Source organism: Malania oleifera, chromosome 6 (assembly GCF_029873635.1).
Source record: "Malania oleifera isolate guangnan ecotype guangnan chromosome 6, ASM2987363v1, whole genome shotgun sequence".
NCBI lineage: Eukaryota > Viridiplantae > Streptophyta > Magnoliopsida > Santalales > Ximeniaceae > Malania > Malania oleifera.
Genome location: NC_080422.1, coordinates 55,145,287 through 55,164,922, shown reverse-complemented (window position 1 = coordinate 55,164,922; position 19,636 = coordinate 55,145,287).

Genomic DNA, 19,636 nt, shown 5'->3' with positions numbered 1-19,636 from the left:
CTTTTCAAGAGGTCTATTTTTTCGGAAGATTAAATATAGAAGAGAGATTTAAATATATTACCTCTTCAGGAGGTCTATCTCTTCAAGAGATTAAATATGTAGACAAAATATTTAAATATATTGCTCTTCAGGAGAACTATATTTTCGGGAGATTTAAATATATAGTCTATTCAGGAGGACTATCTTACCATCTCTTCTAAAAATTAGTACTCTTCAAACTTTAAAAGACATATTCTCTTATGGAGAATATTATATTCTTGTGAAATAAAGTTTACAAGAAATAAATAAATTAAATATAATTTAAAAAAATACCTCAGTTGGTTAGAGTCTCATACTGATAATGTGTTATAAAAGATGTAAGAAAATAAACAGACATGAGACGGAAATTTACATGGTTTGGTTATGCCTACTCCACAGGCAAATGGGATAAAAAAACTTAACTATTTCGGGAGAAATTACAAGATGATTTGGAACCGACCTTTTACAAAATATCTCTCTTCTCTTTATCTCTTCTCTTCTCTCATCTTTTCAATATGTCTACTTACTTCAAACACGCAATGTGTCTTTAAGCATGTAATGTGTGTGTCAAAATGAGAGGGAGATGGTACCTTTTTATAAGACGATAAGGATAGCAAAGAATTTATTGTGGTGGAAAAAAGAATGGGTGAGAGCCATTACTCTCTTATAGTTTTCATAATACATATCTGCTTTAAGAACGACCGACAATCAACATGGATAAAAAAGAAAAAGAAAAATTATTTGGACAAATTTGCCTTTCAAAACGCATGGATCCACCAAACTTCTTGTTTGACCCAAATCAATCCTCCTCAGATGACGTTGTTGGGTGGTCTTGGGCCTTCTCAACCCCAAAAGCTAGCTCATGGGGTGAGGTTTTCCCTCACATTTAATAACTGACCACCAAACCCCTTCCACAACCAATGTGGGACAAACCCCAACAATCTCCCCCTCACACATTGGGCTCCAAACTCCTCATGAATTGGGATTGGGCTCCAAACCCCACACGAATTGGACTCACCAAATTGGTAGCACCACGTACTCAACATCCCAGGGAGAAACCATGGGCTCTAATACCAGTGTTAGGAAAAAAATTTATATACGAACAATTCCCACAAGTAAATTAATGGAGTAATGCAAAAGATAAATAAAAAATAAGACACAAAAAATTTAACGTGGTTCCGTCAAATGTTGAGGTACGTCCACGGGGTACGGCGGTTCAAATCCACTATCACCAAATATGTTGTACAAAATGGATACAAAAGGCATAAGCCTTACAAATACACAAGAGTGTATAAATAAATGTAACAAGATGGAAAGATCTCACCAAAATTAAGAACAAAACTCCCAAAAGAACCAACCAAAATAGCGCTTCCAACAAAATATCAATATGTTGTTAATAATAAACAACTTGAATTGCAGGAGTGACCGGCAGAGCTATTACAAAAAATGGAGAGGATGACTGGCACTGATGCTGGTTGCAGGTGGAGGGAGATTGTATTGGAAAATCAGAGAGTGGAATGGCTGCAAGCAGGAAAAATGGAGATAAAAATAAGAAGGAGATGAAGGGGCAGCCAACTATTGCTGTGCATGAGGCCTTTTGTGCTAAAGTTGAGTACTGCTTCCTTTAGAAGCCAACAACCATTAAAAAAACACATTCCAATTGTTGGGCCCCACAAGGAGGGAAGACCCAACGAATCTCCCCCTCTCGACTTATGGGGACAACTCCACCAATCTAGCCAAAACTCGACACTTCACATGCTTGTCTCCAGTCAATGCTTTTGTCATCATATCCGAACCATTATCATCAGTGTAAATTTTGTCAAGTTCCAACAATTTCTTATCCAACACATCCCGATTCCAATGATATCTAACATCAATATGTTTTGACTTTGAAGGGAAGATAGAATTCTTACTCAAATGAATTGCACTTTGGCTATCACAATAAAGAACATAACTTTCTTATTCCATGCCCAACTCTTTCAAGAATCTCTTCAACCAAAGTAATTCTTTGCAAGCTTTCGTAATGGCTATAAACTCGGCTTCCGTAGTAGATAGAGCAACACAATTCTGTAATTTAGATTGCCATGCCACAACTCCCCCTGCAAAAGTCATCAAATAACCTGAAGTGGATTTTCTAGAATCAACATCACCGGCATGTCGGCATTCGTGAATCCATGGAACATAGATTTACCATTTCCAAAACACAAACACACCTTTTAAGTGTCTCTAAGGTATCGGAGAATCCATTTTACCGCTAACCAATGCTCCTTTCCTAGATTAAAGAGAAACAGACTAACAACTCCAATAGCATAAGCTAAATCCAGTCTTGTGCAAACCATTGCATACATTAAAGAACCAACGGCCGAAGCCATAAGGAATTTTGTTCATATCTTCCTTGTCTTTCTCACTTGTAGGACTTTGTTTTGTACTAAGCTTGAAGTAACTAGCAAGTGGGCAACCAAAGGGTTTTGCTTTATCCATATTGAATCTCTCAAGCACTTTTTCAATGTAACTTTCTTGAGACAACCAAATTTGCCCTTTTTCACGATCATGAACAATTCTCATGCAAAGAATTTGCTTTGTTGGTCCCAAGTCTTTCATAGCAAAAGACTTGCTCAACTTCAACTTCAACTTCAACTTGTCAATCTTGGAGAAGTTCTGTCCTACAATGAGCATATCATCAACATAGAGTAAGAGAATAATATAAGTATCATCCGAAAATTTTTTCACAAACACACAATCATCTGAAAAGGTTTTTGAGTAACCATGATCAATCATGAAAGAATCAAATTTCTTGTACAATCTTCGTGGTGCTTGCTTCAACCCATACAAACTTTTCTTTAATTTGCACACTAAATTCTTTTTCCCTTTTTGTTTGAAACCTTCTGGTTGTTCCATGTAAATTTCATTTTCCAAGTCACCATATAAGAAAACGGTTTTCACATCTAGTTGCTCAACTTAAAAATTCAAGTACGTTGTTATGCCAAGAACAACCCGAATAGATGACATCTTCACAACCAGTGAGAATATTTCATCAAAGCCAATTCCCTTTTTCTGACCAAAGCCTTTTACCACAAGCCTAGCCTTGTACTGAAGATTCTTTCCTTCATTTTTCAGCCTAAACACCCATTTATTTTTCAAAGCTTTCTTTCCAGGAGGAAGTTTAACCAAATCATAAGTGTGATTGTCAACTATGGAATTCATTTCCTTTTGCATAGCCTCCATCCATTCAACTTTATTTTCATGGTTCATGGCTTCTTGATAGCTTTCGGGCTCCCCTTGATCTGTTAGAGTAACATAATCACTTGATGGATATTTAGTTGAAGGTCTTGGATCTCTTGAAGACCTTTTGAATGGAGCTTGCTCTTGAACTTGTTGTTCCCCCTCATTTTCATCTTCAACATCAAAAGGAATTTCATCATTTCCAACATCTTCAAAAAGTGGAAGAATATCTTCTAAATTTTCATCATGTGCCAAAGGTGGAGAAGGTAAGTCTAAGTCAACAAAATCATTCCCATTAGATTGTGGTTGCTCAACCATGCCAAAATCTTCAATTGTTTGATCTTCAAAAAATACAACATCTTGACTTCTAACAATTTTCTTGTCAAGCGAATTCCACAATCTGTATTCAAATTCATCATGCCCATAGCCAAGAAAAATACATTGCATTGTCTTGTCATCAAGTTTGGATTTTTCATCTTTTGGAATGTGAACAAATGCACTACAATCAAACACTTTCAAGTGATCATAAGTGACATCCTTACCTTTCCAAATTTTTTCGGGAACTTCACCAAGTAAAGGAGTTGAAGGAGACAAATTAATCAAGTCCATCGTTGTCCTTATTGCTTCACCCCAAAATGATTTTGGCAACTTTGCATGAGAGAGCATACGTCTCATTCTCTCCAGTATAGTGCGGTTCATTCTTTCGGCAATACCATTTTATTAATGGGTTTTCTTGATAGTATTTTGATGTCTAATTCCTTGGCTATAACAATATGCATCAAATGGGCCAATGTACTCTCCACCATTATCCGAACACACACATTTCACCTTCTTTCCAGTCTCCCTTTCAACTTTAACCTAAAAATACTTAAACACATCTAAAACTTGATCTTTAGTCTTCAAAGTGTAAGCCCAAAACTTTCTTGAACAATCATCAATAAAGGTAACAAAATAAAGTGCACCACCATGAGATTTAACTTTCAAAGGACCACATACATCTGAATGTATCAAATCTAATGATTTTTTAGTAACAAACTTTGTATGAAAAGGAGCTCTATGTTGCTTACCAGTCAAACAATGAACACAAGCTTTAAGAGAGGTACCTTTCATACCAGGTAGGAGCTTCTTTTTGAACAAAAACTGCATTCATTTTTCACTCATGTGCCCAAGCCGCTTATGCCACAAATCGGTGGAAGAGTGACTCTCAATTGCATTCAAAACACCTTTACCAATTTTACCTTGCATCATATAAAGTGTGCCAATCTTCTTGCCTTTAGCCACCACCAAATTACCCTTTGTGAGCTTCCATTTTCCATCACCAAAATAGTTGTCAAACCCTTCATCATCAAGCTTTCCGGTAGATATCAAATTTAGTCGAATATCAGGAACATGTCTCACATCTTTGAGCACCAACTTGCATCCCAAATTTGTTTCCAAACAAACATTTCCCATGCCAACAATTTTTGACAGATCTTCATTTCTCATCTGAACAACTCCATAATTTCCTTTGGAATAAGAAGTGAAGAAATCTCCTCGAGAAGTAACATGGAATGATGCATCGGAATTAATAACCCAATCAGTCTCTTGACTTGTCAAATTAATGCAACTTTCATCACAAACAACCATGAGATCACCATCAGATGCAATTGAAGTTGTCTTCATGTTTTTTCTCAAAATTTTTCTCTTTGTTTTGCTCCTTGAGTTTCAATTTTTTACACTCCCGCTTCATATACCCCTTTTTATTAAAATAGTGGCACTCAATATCTTTTTTCAAAACTGAGTTGGACCAGCCTCCTAATTTATCATTGCAGTGAGAATATCTGCTTTTGCTTCTGCCTCTCCCCCGGTTTTCAGTCACAAGTGCCTTTGAATGAGAAGAGCCAACTGATTTTCTTCTAATTTCTTCATTCAATAAGCTTCTAGTTACTTGGTTCATAATAACAATTTCATCGGAAACCGAATTACTAATTGTCACAACCAAAGTCTCCCAACATTCCGGCAAAGAGCTAAGAAGTATTAAGGCCTGCAATTCATCATCGAAAACTATTTTCATAGTAGCAAGATGATTGATAATATTTTTCATCTCATTCAAATGTTCGGTAATAAGACCACCATCTTTATATTTCAAATTCACCAATTTTTGGAAAAGAAAAACTTTATTTGTAGCCGACTTTCTATCATAAAGATCCTCTAATTTTTTCCACAATTCATGTGTCGAAGTTTCGGTAGAAACATGATGAAAAACATTATCATCAATCCATTGCTGGATAACACCAACGGTTTTCCTATTAAGTCTATTTCACTCATCATCACTCATGTCTTTAGGCTTTCGGCTATCACCCTCAATAGGCTCATACAAATTTTTGCAAAATAAAAGATCTTACATTTTTGTTTTCCAAGTTACCCAATTGCTTCCATCGAAGCTAATCATGCGACCAACATTACCATCCATTATTTACACAAATTTAATACGTACAAATAACACTGCTCTAATACCAGTGTTAGGTGGTCTTGGGCCTTTTCAACCCCAAAAGCTAGCTTATGGGGTGAGGTGTTCCCTCACACTTAATAGCTGACCACCAAGCCCCTTCCATAACCAATGTGGGACAAACCCCAACAATCTCCCTCTCACACGTCGGGCTCTAAACTCCTCACAAATTGGGATCGGGCTCCAAACTCCACACGAATTGGGCTCACCAAATTAGTAGCACCACATGCCCAGCATCTCAGGGAGAAACCATGGGCTCTAATACCAGTGTTGGGAAAAAAATTTATATACAAAGAATTCCCACAAGTAAAACAATGGAGTAATGCAAATGATAAATAAAAATTAAGACAAAAAATTTAACGTGGTTCCCTTAAATGTTGAGGGACATCCACGGGGCATGACGATTCAATTCCACTATCACCAAATCTGTTGTACAAAGTAGATACAAAAGGCATGAGCCTTATAAATATATAAGAGTGTATAAATAAATGTAGTAAGATGGAAAGATCCCACCAAAATTATGAACAAAACTCTCAAAAAAACCAACCAAAATAGCACATGCAGCAAAATACCAATATGTTGTTAATAATAAACAGCTTGAATTACAGGAGTGATCGGTGGAGCTGCTGCAGAAAATGGAGAGGAAGACTGGCGCTGAGGAGAGGAAGACTGGCGCTGAGGGTGGAGGGAGCTCGTATTGGAAAATCAGAGAGTGGAATGGCTGCAAGCAAGAAAAATGGAGATAAAAATAAAAAGGAGACGAAGGGGCAGCGAACTATTACTGCGCGTGAGCCTTTTGTGCTAAAGGTACTGCTTCCTTGAGAAGCCAACAACCATTAAAAAAAGAAAAGAAACACTTTCCAATTGTTGGGGCCCACAAGGAGGGAAAACCCAACAGACGCCTCTCCAAGACCAACGCCTAATTCTCCGACTGCCTCGCCACCGTAGAAGATGACAAACACCAACTCCCTCCTGACCCGCTTCATTGCCTCCATCACCTTGAAATCCTCTGAATTTGACCGTCACCAACCATCTTCTCCGAAACCGGTTCATTTTACTACCTAGGCCTAGAGGGTCACGATGGGACGATCTAGACTGGACATCGCGAAGTCCAGATTGAAATGCAGGTCGACGGCAGCGATGGGTTGGTCATCGACTTCGGCCCCACCATAACTCACCTGGACGAGAGCAGGTTCGTTGAGGTGAAGAAGGCGTTATATGAACTTTTACCTAAAATGTTTTGAAACTTAAGAATAAAGAACATGGACCCATTCTAGAGGCTGGTGTGGGAGATTGCTAAAATCTTCAAGATCAATCTCCGGTCCCCGATCGGCGCCATCGCGGCCCTTCCTGAGGCCTACTTTGTCGGAGTCTTCGAGAACACCTGTCCCTGCGCCATTCATGCTAAGCGAGTCGCCATCATGTCCAAGGGCATCCAGCTTGCATGTGGAATCTGCGACGAGGGGGCTTAGAAAATGAAAACATGATGTGTATTAAGCAGCTGCGAAGCATTTATCCGGTGGATCTTTTATTTCAAGATTCCTCTGTGGATCTCTGTTTTTGTATATTAATTAATTGAGATGTAAAATTATTTTTAAAAAAATAAAATAAAGGAGAGTGAAATCATAATCAAATAAAATCTATTTTAGTCCTTATATTTTTAATTAATACAATTAAGAATTGTACTTATTAATTTTATGCAATTATTTTTGTTATCTTAATTAAATCTAAAAGTATTAGTAAATTTAATAAAATTGCTTATGTATGTGTGTAAAGTGTCGAACTGATATTACAAATTATATCACAAATAATAAGTTTATTATTTTTAAAAAAATCTCAATAATTTTTATTCGTCATAAATCAATTATGACTTTAAGTGCATAATTAGTATAGAATAATTCAAAAACAATAATACTTTTTTGTAACTAATAATATATGGGTCTCAAAGGAGCCGACTAATCCAAGGGCAAACTCGGAAGGGTTTTTCATTAAATTCAATTCTTTAATTCATAATCATTAAATTAGATTAGATGACAATTTTAATTGAATAAAATAATAAGTATAAGTTCTTAATTGTATAAATTAAAAGTGTAGAGACTAAAATATATTTGTGCTAAAAGTAATGATGTGTGGGCAGTTTTGAGTGTTGATGGCATTAAAGGAAGAAAAGTCTTTTTAAATACCTGTTTGAGTACTACAAAGAAGATGGCAAGAACGGTATAAGTGTCTCCATAGTCAAACTTAAGTGAAAGTCTCTCAAAACCCTTGTCTTTTTGGCAAACCCTTTTAACTTAATTATATCTATATTATAATATTAAAAGATGTGTGTGCCTTCATAGCCTCCAAAATTCAAATTCAATTTTTTTATTATTTTATTTTTAAAATTATTTTACTAATTTTTGATGGGTTGTTGTTTAAGATCCTATATTGGTTCAATAATTTTTTCAGAATTTTAATAACAATAAATTTAAGAAAAAAATTTAGTTGATTGAAATTCATTGTTCTTCAATGCAATTTATTTGTGAGGTGTAAATCTCTCTCTCTCTCTCTCTCTCTCTCTCTCTCCCTTTTAAAATAGAGTAAAAATTAAGAAGATACCACGAAAGAAATGTCTTATAATTACCTGTGAAGATTGGTGTAATCCCAAGAGGAGGGTTGAATCAGATTTTTTTTAAAGAAAAAAATTTAGCTAACTATTCTACTGATTCACAATCAATATTGAGATTAAATTTATAACGTGTATGTAAACCAATCATGGCAATATATAAATAACCATACACGTGCGAAAATATAAAAAGTACAGGGTTAGAGAGAACGACACCAAGATTTACAAGATTTAGCTATTATCACCTACGTCCTTACCTCAAGCAGACCACCCAAGGATTTTCACTATCTTGCTCCTTTAAACCATGGCAGAGCTACCACTACAATCCCTCCATACAGGCGGAGAAGCCTCTCCAAGCGATATCCCCTCGCTCGGTACAATACACACTGTAATCCCTTCTTATAGGCGGAAACACCTCTCCAAATGATACACTCTCACTTTGCACAATTCACAACCCAAACCGCAAATACAAATGATTTGAAATAATTTTTGTGTACAAGAAATACTCCTTCAAGAGCTAATTTGTACAATGAAAAATATTTCTAAACACACTCTCAAATGAATTGAAATATGAACCTCAATAGAGTTATGGGTGTTTCTCTCAAAAAATATTTTTTTAAATGAATGAGTATGGAAATGATTTTCTCAATATGACCTTTGAAATATCAAGAGTTAGAAGGCTTTGAAACTAAAAATTAAGGTATAGTTCCAAGAGGGGAAGTGAATTGGGTTTATAAAATTCTTTTTAAGTCTTTTTACAAATTCACAACCTTTAGTATACTTAGAAAACACACAAGAATATTTTGATTTTAAATGCTCAATTAAACCAACAACAATCCACACTCAATATCAAAATAATCCAAATACCTTCAGTAATAACAATCAATCAACCAATCATTCAAACACATAATACTTAACCAATTATATGAGTTGCAACATTTCCTTGATTCAGCATTTGCAAAACTCAACTTAGAGTTTAAATAAAGCCCTGAATATATGAATATTGGTGCACTTCCTTTTAACCAAGATTTCCGCAAACGATTAATCAACATAGTCCCTTTAAGGTTTCCGCAAAAAATTAATCTATGTACTCTCTTAAATTAAAAGTTTTCTCAATCTCAAACTTTCAACTACCTACACTTTAGAAACACATCCACACAATTTATATATGCTGAAAAAATAAAGAGTAAGGGTAGAGAGTGAGACCGAGTTTTTTACAAGGTTCGACTTATACTCAGCCTACATCCTCGCCTTAGGCAAGACCACCTAAGGATTCCACTATAGCATTCCTTCGCGGGTGGAATAAATCGTTACAATCCCTCCTTTAGGGTGGAGCCCCCTCTCCAAGCGATACCCCACACTCGATACAACAATCCAATAACCCTGAACCGTCAAAGAAAATAAGGAAACAAGAATAGATTCTTGTGTACAAGAGATGCTCTCAGATAGAATTGGTTAGTACAATTTATAGCACTAATATACTTTAAAGTAAATATCAAAGAGAATGAGATTTGAAGCTCAAGAATGCATCGCCAGAATTCTTCTCTTGATATGAATCAGTAACTTAGAAATTTGAGCTCAGAGAAGAGTGATCAGAAACTCGGTACATCTTAGAAAATCTCAGTAAGAATATGTGAGCAAGAGAGCTTTAAGAGAGAATGAGCAATGGAGTATTGAGAGAGAATGAGCAATGGAGCTTTGAAAACTGATTTTCAATTTCGTGGTACTAATTTGATTTAAGAAACCATGTATTTATAGGCTCAAAAAGTGTTTAATTCATGTTGCCCAAGTTACTTGGAGTTTTCTTCCCTCATTGTCCAACATATGGAAGAGAACCTGCTACGCAAAAAAGGATGTTTTCCTTTTGCCCGACTGCTCACGAAATTTTTCTCACACCATGGCATCATAAGCACAAGCATACCGGCAACTTTGCCTACACAAGATGACATTTATACTGAAGTGACCTTGCGCCGCATAAACTTCACATGGAATGAACAAGCATTGGTTTGGGTGAAACCAGACCAACAGGTGGGAGGACCTGTGGATGAGGTCGAAAAGGCTATGGAGGAAGAAGAAGCCACGGGAGCCAGAGAGCAGCACTTCCCTAAGGCACCTATGGACATTTTTTAGGCTGGGGAACACTCAGCAGACCCCATTTTGCAACGCTTGGACCGACTTGAATTGGGGATGACGGTGCGCATTGATGTTATGGAAGTAGGAACGTGCGAATCCCTTGATGGATTTGGAACTTGCCTTGACGAGTTCGGTACTCAGCTTAATTCCATACCGTAGGAGATCAGACTCATATAGCTCATGTAAATTCTAATCTAGCCACCATTCTCGATCTCCTTCACCATAACCATGAGGATTCATCTTTTCTTTTTTGATGATGGCAAAAGGGGGAGAAAAAGTTATTAGTGTTTGGCATGATTGACTGCTACATGCTTTTGACATATGACTGTGCTTTTGACATATGACTGTTTTTGGTATATGACTGTCTTGGATGAATCATGGTTAATACTGTTGTAATTTTTGTTCATGGCATATGCTTGTAGGAGACAGATATATAATTTTGTGTTTGTGATGTTGGTTGATACTGCTAAGCTGCTTGTTCATGATATATGCTTATCTGTTTTGGATGGACATGATAAATCGAGTTTAACTCTTATTCTTGCTTGCTTAACTTCTAATGAAGCTTGTTTTCAGTTGAGTCATACTGATTATTTTAGGTACTAATGCTTGACATCCATAGGAAATACTAAAAAGACTTGTTGGAAGTATGAAATGTTGTTGGACATACTGGTTATTCATTGGATACACTGACTTTCATTGAATAGCTCAGTTTTTCGTGGTTGATTCATATTAAAATGAACTTTTAAAACCATGCATGATTAAGATACTCAAAGTTAAATGATTTTACCATGCATGAAGTGCATATAGTAAAGGCGAGGAATGTTTCCTTAAAATTTAAACAAGTATACATACTTTGAGGGGGAGCTCTTAGGAAATATCCTACAAAAACACCAATGGTTTACCATCATCAAAAAGGGGGAGATTGTTAGCCTTAGTGGCTAAGGTATCCCAATCCAGTTGGTTTTTATGATAAAAACTCATTCGTGACCCTCAAGACTAACCAACCTATGCACTCTAGTTTAGTAAAGGAAAACAAGTCATTACCAGAGTAAGCACAAGAATACGATAAATTCCAATGAAGCCATTGTCAAAGCTTGCGCAAGGAAGACCCACGCACAACCAACTGAAGCCGTATGAAGTCTTACATGTGTAATGTGTTGTGAGTGTGGTAGAATTTCTTATAACTCTTGTGCTTATGATGTTGGTAAGAATAACTTAGCAAGAGATGGGCATATGCATGTGCATATAGTTCATATTAGTATAGAACATCAAAAATGATTTTTCGTATGCATACAAATTCATACTAGTGCATAAGATATCAAAATGAGTTTTCAAAGGCACTTTCATATACAAGATATCTTATAGTCTTTTGGAAGTACATAAGGACAAGTTTAAATCATCACTAGACTCAATATATTTCATATTTACTTGTCCTAGCATGGGTTAATTCATTAAAAGGCTTATTAGTATGAAAAACATGGCATTGGTCTACTAATAGGATCTATTCATCGAAAATTAGACCAATAGCCTAACTGAGATTCTGTCTAGACCAATTGTCAGCGAATAAGGGTGAATCGTCGACGAATGGGAGCTAAATCATTGACAAATGGGTTTTTAGTCGTCGACAAATTGTCCTAGTAGATTAATATGTTTTTCAGCCCAGGTGACTCGTTGACGAAAAAGGGTAATTCGTCGACGACTGATGGCAATTCGTCGACGATTCAATGCCATTCGTCGACGATTCAATGCCATTCGTCGATGATTAACATTAGGCAACTTGAAACAACTGAGCTTCAAACAGCTAGTTTTTTGTTTGTTTTACATCATTAAAAACCCAGCGGCTAGACAAAGGCTAGCTCGTCCCCTTGCCCATAAATACCAGCTCTTGCATTTATTAAACAATGTTCAGTGATTAAGTTGGTAGTTCCATTCATTCAAGGCTTTCACATTTGCTCAAAATCTCTCTTGCTCATTTATTCTTGTTACACATCATTTGCTCAAGATAGTAGTGTGAGGATTGATATTGTATTATCAGCTTAAGAAGAAGCATTTTCTGTAACCTCTACATTTATTGTGAGTATTGGTTGATTGTTAAATTGAAGGTTCTTGGTGAACCACATTAAATGAGGTTCTTGGTGAACTCTTTGTATCAGCTCTTGGTGAGCAGCTAGGATTCGTTCCAAAGTTGTAAAGGCTTCTCCATCATGAAAGGACATTGAATAGTGGATTTTGCAATCCTTGTGTTGGTCTTAAGGCGTGGACATAGGCTAGGTCCCAAACCACGTTAAAATCTCAGTGTTAAGCTTTTCTCTCGCTTCTTTATTTTATTTGCATGTGTTATTTACTTTACAATTAATTGTGATAAAAATCACTTGTATCTTGTCAAACTTTATTGTTTTATAGAAAAATACATTATCTGCAAAAGTTTTCTATTCACCCCCTTCTAGATACACTCTTGGGCGACAACCTATACCTGTAGGTTCAATGGAAAGAAGATTGTCTTGAGTCCTCTAGAGCCTAGAAAGGAAAACAAGACATGAAAAAGAAAAACTTGAAAAAAAGAGAAAAGGTTGGAACTTCTTTGCATGTTTAAAGAAAGAAGCAATTTGAGCAAGAGAGTAAGGAGACACAAGTTGTCTATGTCATGGTGATCAATGAAAATGACTCCCCTACTCTTAAAAATGAGACACCACATGAAGTGTCACCTATACTTGTTGAATTTGATGATGTTATCTCTGAACCTCTGAATGAATTACCTCTGATGAGGGATATTCAGGATGCTATAGACCTTGTTCCAAGTTTAGTCGACTGAGTCCCTACTGACTTTCTAGAACTCTGCTCCTTAAATACTTTAGGCGACTGACCCTCTGTTCCAGGTGACCGAAGTTACCCAAAATCTTTAACTTTCAATATTTTTACACTTACTTTGTCAATTGTGGGGAATATTGCTTTGCTAACTTAGAACTTATATTCTTGAATGATTGAAATAACATCTTTATCACGTATGATTTGATTCCTTTGTGAAAGAACCATTGAGGTTGAATTTCAGAACAAGTTATATACCTTTTCAAAATCCTTTAACATGTAAAGCATGGCCTCCTTTATATTGTTTAAACTTGGGTTGATACAATTCTCAATTTAAAATGTTTCTGATGTATGTGTTAATTTGAGGATTAATAGTAGAACTAGGTTACCATCCCTCGTCCTACATCCTTAAACCCCCACATTCATCGTCACATGTTTGTTTGTTGGTTAGCTAGTACTAATAGATTCACAACCCTTGAAAGACTCCAAAGATGGAAAAGGCTTGAATTCCATTCCTATTTGTTATGCCAAACTACTCGGAGAATAGGCACTACTTGTTCTTTAACTATCATGTCAGCATCTCATTTACATGGAAGTTACAACAAATCGTGGTTCTCAAATGGTCAAGTTTGAAGCATCATCCTGACCTAGTCATATTTCCTATCGATCTTCTAATTTACTCTGCCTACCTTCATTGCCACCCGAGAAAGTAAACACTCAAAGTCCCTAGACTTCCTAAACCATGGTAGCAAAAATTTGATTGGATCAACTCCTTTAAGAAGAATCCTCCCTCAACTATCTACAAACTCTCTCGAGCAATTATTATCTACAACATCTACACAGCAAGAAACATTAGATCAGGAGTTCCATGAGCTTTCCCATTAAGTTTTTATCGGGTTTGTCCATTCATCAACCAATTTCAAGATAACACAAGATAGGAAACCTCTTATCATACCCATCAATCTTCTTGTTATGTCAATGGTCCATACTCATCTAAAACTGGGTTTCTTATCATGTCTCATCCCTTCGTGTGTTTGTAGCATGCCTTGAACACACAAAAATCATCAATTCTTTTTCTCAATCACTTCATTGATGTCTAAAAACATCATTTTCCAAGCTAGTATAAAAGATCTTAAATGTCATTGTTGGTAAAATTTAGGACAACCGATGTTGTCTAACTACTATTTGTTGAACATTTGTCTAGAAAGCCCCAATGTTTCTTTTATATAATTATGCTTTCAAAAAAACAAATATGTTTTTCTAACATAATTTAAAAAAAAAATCAATTCCACACATCTAAACCATTTTACAATCTAAAATTGACTTTAGGATTTCTACAAGTTGGTAAATGTTAATAATTAAGTTACATAACTATACTTGTTCGCTGAAAAGATATGGATGGCCCCATTATATAAGGGATAAAAAAACCTCATTTTCACATTTTGTTGTTGAGTTTCAGATTGCATGTTGTAATAGTAGTTTTAATATTACTCTTTTGTAATTAAATTTTATAAAAAACTAGATTTTAGAAACTAGATTTCATCAAGTGCATTAAAAGTAAAACAATTTCCCAATTCAAGAAATTTAATTTTATATTAAAATATAATTTAAAAATTATATATGAATGATATTTCACTTTTTATGAGTAGGACTTGGTTACAGAGAAAGGTGGTGTGGCCATGATCTTAAATTTCCACGAAATTGTCAAAATTTTTGTAGAAATTTCCAAGTTTTGTCACCCTCGAAATCGAAATGGCTGTCAATTTCCATCGAAATATCAATAAGTAATTCGAAACTTTTCGAAATCTCGAAATTTTAGCGAAACTTGTCGAAACTTAATTATGTAATGAAAGTTTCTCGAAATTCAAACGAGGGATTTAGGAGTAAAATGTAATTTATCTTTTAAATCTTTTTTATCGAAACAAATGGCTATTACAAGTGCTTTTGAAATTATATAAAAAAATAAACTCACAAGAACATTTTATTTAACCACTCATTTCTAAATTATCATTATTCGTACAATAAATAATATTTAAATAATTTATGAATATCATTTTTTTATTTAAATATTTAAATAAAGATGTATTTAGTTGTAAAATATTAGACCTAGAACTTAATCATTTCTAAAGCTTCATAAAAGAATTTCGTATCCAAGTGGTTTCCATTATTTTTTTCAAATCGAAATCGAAATGGCTGTCAATTTCCATCGAAATCTCAACAAGTCATTCGAAATTTTTTTGAAATCTCGAAATTTTAGCGAAACTTGTCGAAACTTAACTAAGTAATGAAATTTTCTCGGAATTCAAATGAGGGATTTAGGAGTAAAATGAAATTTCTCTTTTAAATTTTTTTTATCGAAACAAATGGCTATTACAAGTGCTTTTGAAATTATATGAAAAAATAAACTCACAAGAACATTTTATTTAACCACTCATTTCTAAATTATCATTATTCGTACAATAAATAATATTTAAATAATTTATGAATATCATTTGTTTATTTAAATATTTAAATAAAGATGTATTTAGTTGTAATATATTAGTCCTAGAACTTAATCATTTCTAAAGCTTCATAAAAGAATTTCGTATCCAAGTGGTTTCCATTATTTATTTCAAATCGAAATCGAAATGGCTATCAATTTCCATCGAAATCTCAACAAGTCATTCGAAATTTTTCGAAATCTTGAAATTTTAGCGAAACATGTCGAAACTTAACTACGTAATGAAATTTTCTCGGAATTCAAATGAGGGATTTAAGAGTAAAATGAAATTTCTCTTTTAAATTTTTTTTATCGAAACAAATGGCTATTACAAGTACTTTTGAAATTATATGAAAAAATAAACTCACAAGAACATTTTATTTAACCACTCATTTCTAAATTATTATTATTTGTATAATAAATAATAATTAAATAATTTATGAATATCATTTGTTTATTTAAATATTTTAAAAAAGATGTATTTAGTTGTAATATAATAGTCCTAGAACTTCATCATTTCTAAAGCTTCATAAAAGAATTTCGTATCCAAGTGGTTTCCATTATTTTTTTCAAATCGAAATCGAAATGGCTGTCAATTTCCATCGAAATCTCAACAAGTCATTCGAAATTTTTTTGAAATCTCGAAATTTTAGCGAAACTTGTCGAAACTTAACTAAGCAATGAAATTTTTCTCGGAATTCAAATGAGGGATTTAGGAGTAAAATGAAATTTCTCTTTTAAATTTTTTTTATCGAAACAAATGGCTATTACAAGTGCTTTTGAAATAATATGAAAAAATAAACTCACAAGAACATTTTATTTAACCACTCATTTCTAAATTATCATTATTCGTATAATAAATAATATTTAAATAATTTATGAATATCATTTGTTTATTTAAATATTTAAATAAAGATGTATTTAGTTGTAATATATTAGTCCTAGAACTTAATCATTTCTAAAGCTTCATAAAAGAATTTCGTATCAAAGTGGTTTCCATTATTTTTTTCAAATCGAAATCAAAATGGCTGTCAATTTCCATCGAAATCTCAACAAGTCATTCGAAATTTTTCGAAATCTTGAAATTTTAGCGAAACTTGTCGAAACTTAACTATGTAATGAAATTTTCTCAGAATTCAAATGAGGAATTTAGGAGTAAAATGAAATTTCTCTTTTAAATTTTTTTTATCGAAACAAATGGCTATTACAAGTGCTTTTGAAATTATATGAAAAAATAAACTCACAAGAACATTTTATTTAACCACTAATTTCTAAATTATTATTATTTGTATAATAAATAATATTTAAATAATTTATGAATATCATTTGTTTATTTAAATATTTAAATAAAATGTATTTAGTTGTAATATATTAGTCCTAGAACTTAATCATTTCTAAAGCTTCATAAAAGAATTTCGTATCCAAGTGGTTTCCATTATTTTTTTCAAATCGAAATCGAAATGGCTGTCAATTTCCATCGAAATCTCAACAACTCATACGAAATTTTTCGAAATCTCAAAATTTTAGCGAAACTTGTCAAAACTTAACTATGTAATGAAATTTTCTCGGAATTCAAATGAGGGATTTAGGAGTAAAATGAAATTTCTCTTTTAAATTTTTTTTATCGAAACAAATGGCTATTACAAGTGCTTTTGAAATTATATGAAAAAATAAACTCACAAGAACATTTTATTTAACCACTCATTTCTAAATTATCATTATTTGTATAATAAATAATATTTAAATAATTTATAAATATCGTTTCTATTAACTGATTCACTAAATATATTTATACACAACAATAAAGATGTATTTAGTTGTAATATATTAGTTTTAGAACTTAATCATTTCTAAAGCTTCATAAAAGAATTTCGTATCCAAGTGGTTTCCATTATTTTTTTCAAATCGAAATCGAAATGGTTGTCAATTTCTATCGAAATCTCAACAAGTCATTCGAAATTTATCGAAATCTCGAAATTTTAGCAAAACTTGTCGAAACTTGACAATTTTCTCGGAATTCAAATGAGGGATTTATGAGTAAAATGAAATTTCTCTTTTAAATTTTTTTTTTTTTATCGAAACAAATGGCTATTACAAGTGCTTTTGAAATTATATGAAAAAATAAACTCACAAGAACATTTTATTTAACCACTCATTTCTAAATTATCATTATTTGTATAATAAATAATATTTAAATAATTTATAAATATCATTTGTATTAATTGATTCACTAAATATATTTATACACAACAATAAAGATGTATTTAGTTGTAATATATTAGTCCTAGAACTTAATCATTTCTAAAGCTTCATAAAAGAATTTCGTATCCAAGTGGTTTCCATTATTTTTTTCAAATTGAAATCGAAATGGGTATCAATTTCCATCGAAATCTCAATAAGTCATTTGAAATTTTTCGAAATCGAGAAATTTTAGTGAAACTTGTCGAAACTTAACTATGTAATGAAATTTTCTCGGAATTCAAATGAGGGATTTAGGAGTAAAATGAAATTTCTTTTTAAAAATTTTTTTATCGAAACAAATGGCTATTTCCAATGCTTTTGAAATTATATGAAAAAATAAACTCACAAGAACATTTTATTTAACTACTCATTTTTAAATTATCATTATTTGTATAATAAATAATATTTAAATAATTTATAAATATCATTTGTATTAACTGATTCACTAAATATTTTTATAAACAACAATAAAGATGTATTTAGTTGTAATATATTAGTCCTAGAACTTAATCATTTCTAAAGCTTCGTAAAAGAATTTCGTATCCAAGTGGTTTCCATTATTTTTTTCAAATCGAAATCGAAATGGGTATCAATTTCCATCGAGATCTCAACAAGTCATTTGAAATTTTTCGAAATCTTGAAATTTTAGCGAAACTTGTCGAAACTTTACTATGTAATGAAATTTTCTCGGAATTCAAATGAGGGATTTAGGAGTAAAATGAAATTTCTCTTTTAAATTTTTTTTATCGAAACAAATGGCTATTACAAGTGCTTTTGAAATTATATGAAAAAATAAACTCACAAGAACATTTTATTTAACCACTCATTTCTAAATTATCATTATTTGTATAATAAATAATATTTAAATAATTTATAAATATCATTTGTATTAACTGATTCACTAAATATATTTATACACAACAATAAAGATGTATTTAGTTGTAATATATTAGTCCTAGAACTTAATCATTTCTAAAGCTTCATAAAAGAATTTCTTATCTAAGTGGTTTCCATTATTTTTTTCAAATTGAAATCGAAATGGGTATCAATTTCCATCGAAATCTCAACAAGTCATTTGAAATTTTTTGAAATCTGGAAATTTTAGTGAAACTTGTCAAAACTTAACTATGTAATGAAATTTTCTCGGAATTCAAATGAGGGATTTAGGAGTAAAATGAAATTTCTTTTTAAAAATTTTTTTATCGAAACAAATGGCTATTTCCAGTGCTTTTGAAATTATAAGAACAAATAAACTCACAAGAACATTTTATTTAACCAATCATTTCTAAATTATCATTATTTGTATAATAAATAATATTTAAATAATTTATAAATATCATTTGTATTAACTGATTCACTAAATATATTTATACACAACAATAAAGATGTATTTAGTTGTAATATATTGGTCCTAAAACTTAATCATTTCTAAAGCTTCGTAAAAGAATTTCGTATCCAAGTGGTTTCCATTATTTTTTTCAAATCGAAATCGAAATGGGTATCAATTTCCATCGAAATCTCAAAAAGTCATGTGAAATTTTTCGAAATCTTGAAATTTTAGCGAAACTTGTCGAAACTTTATTATGTAATGAAATTTTCTCGGAATTCAAATGAGGGATTTAGGAGTAAAATGAAAATTCTCTTT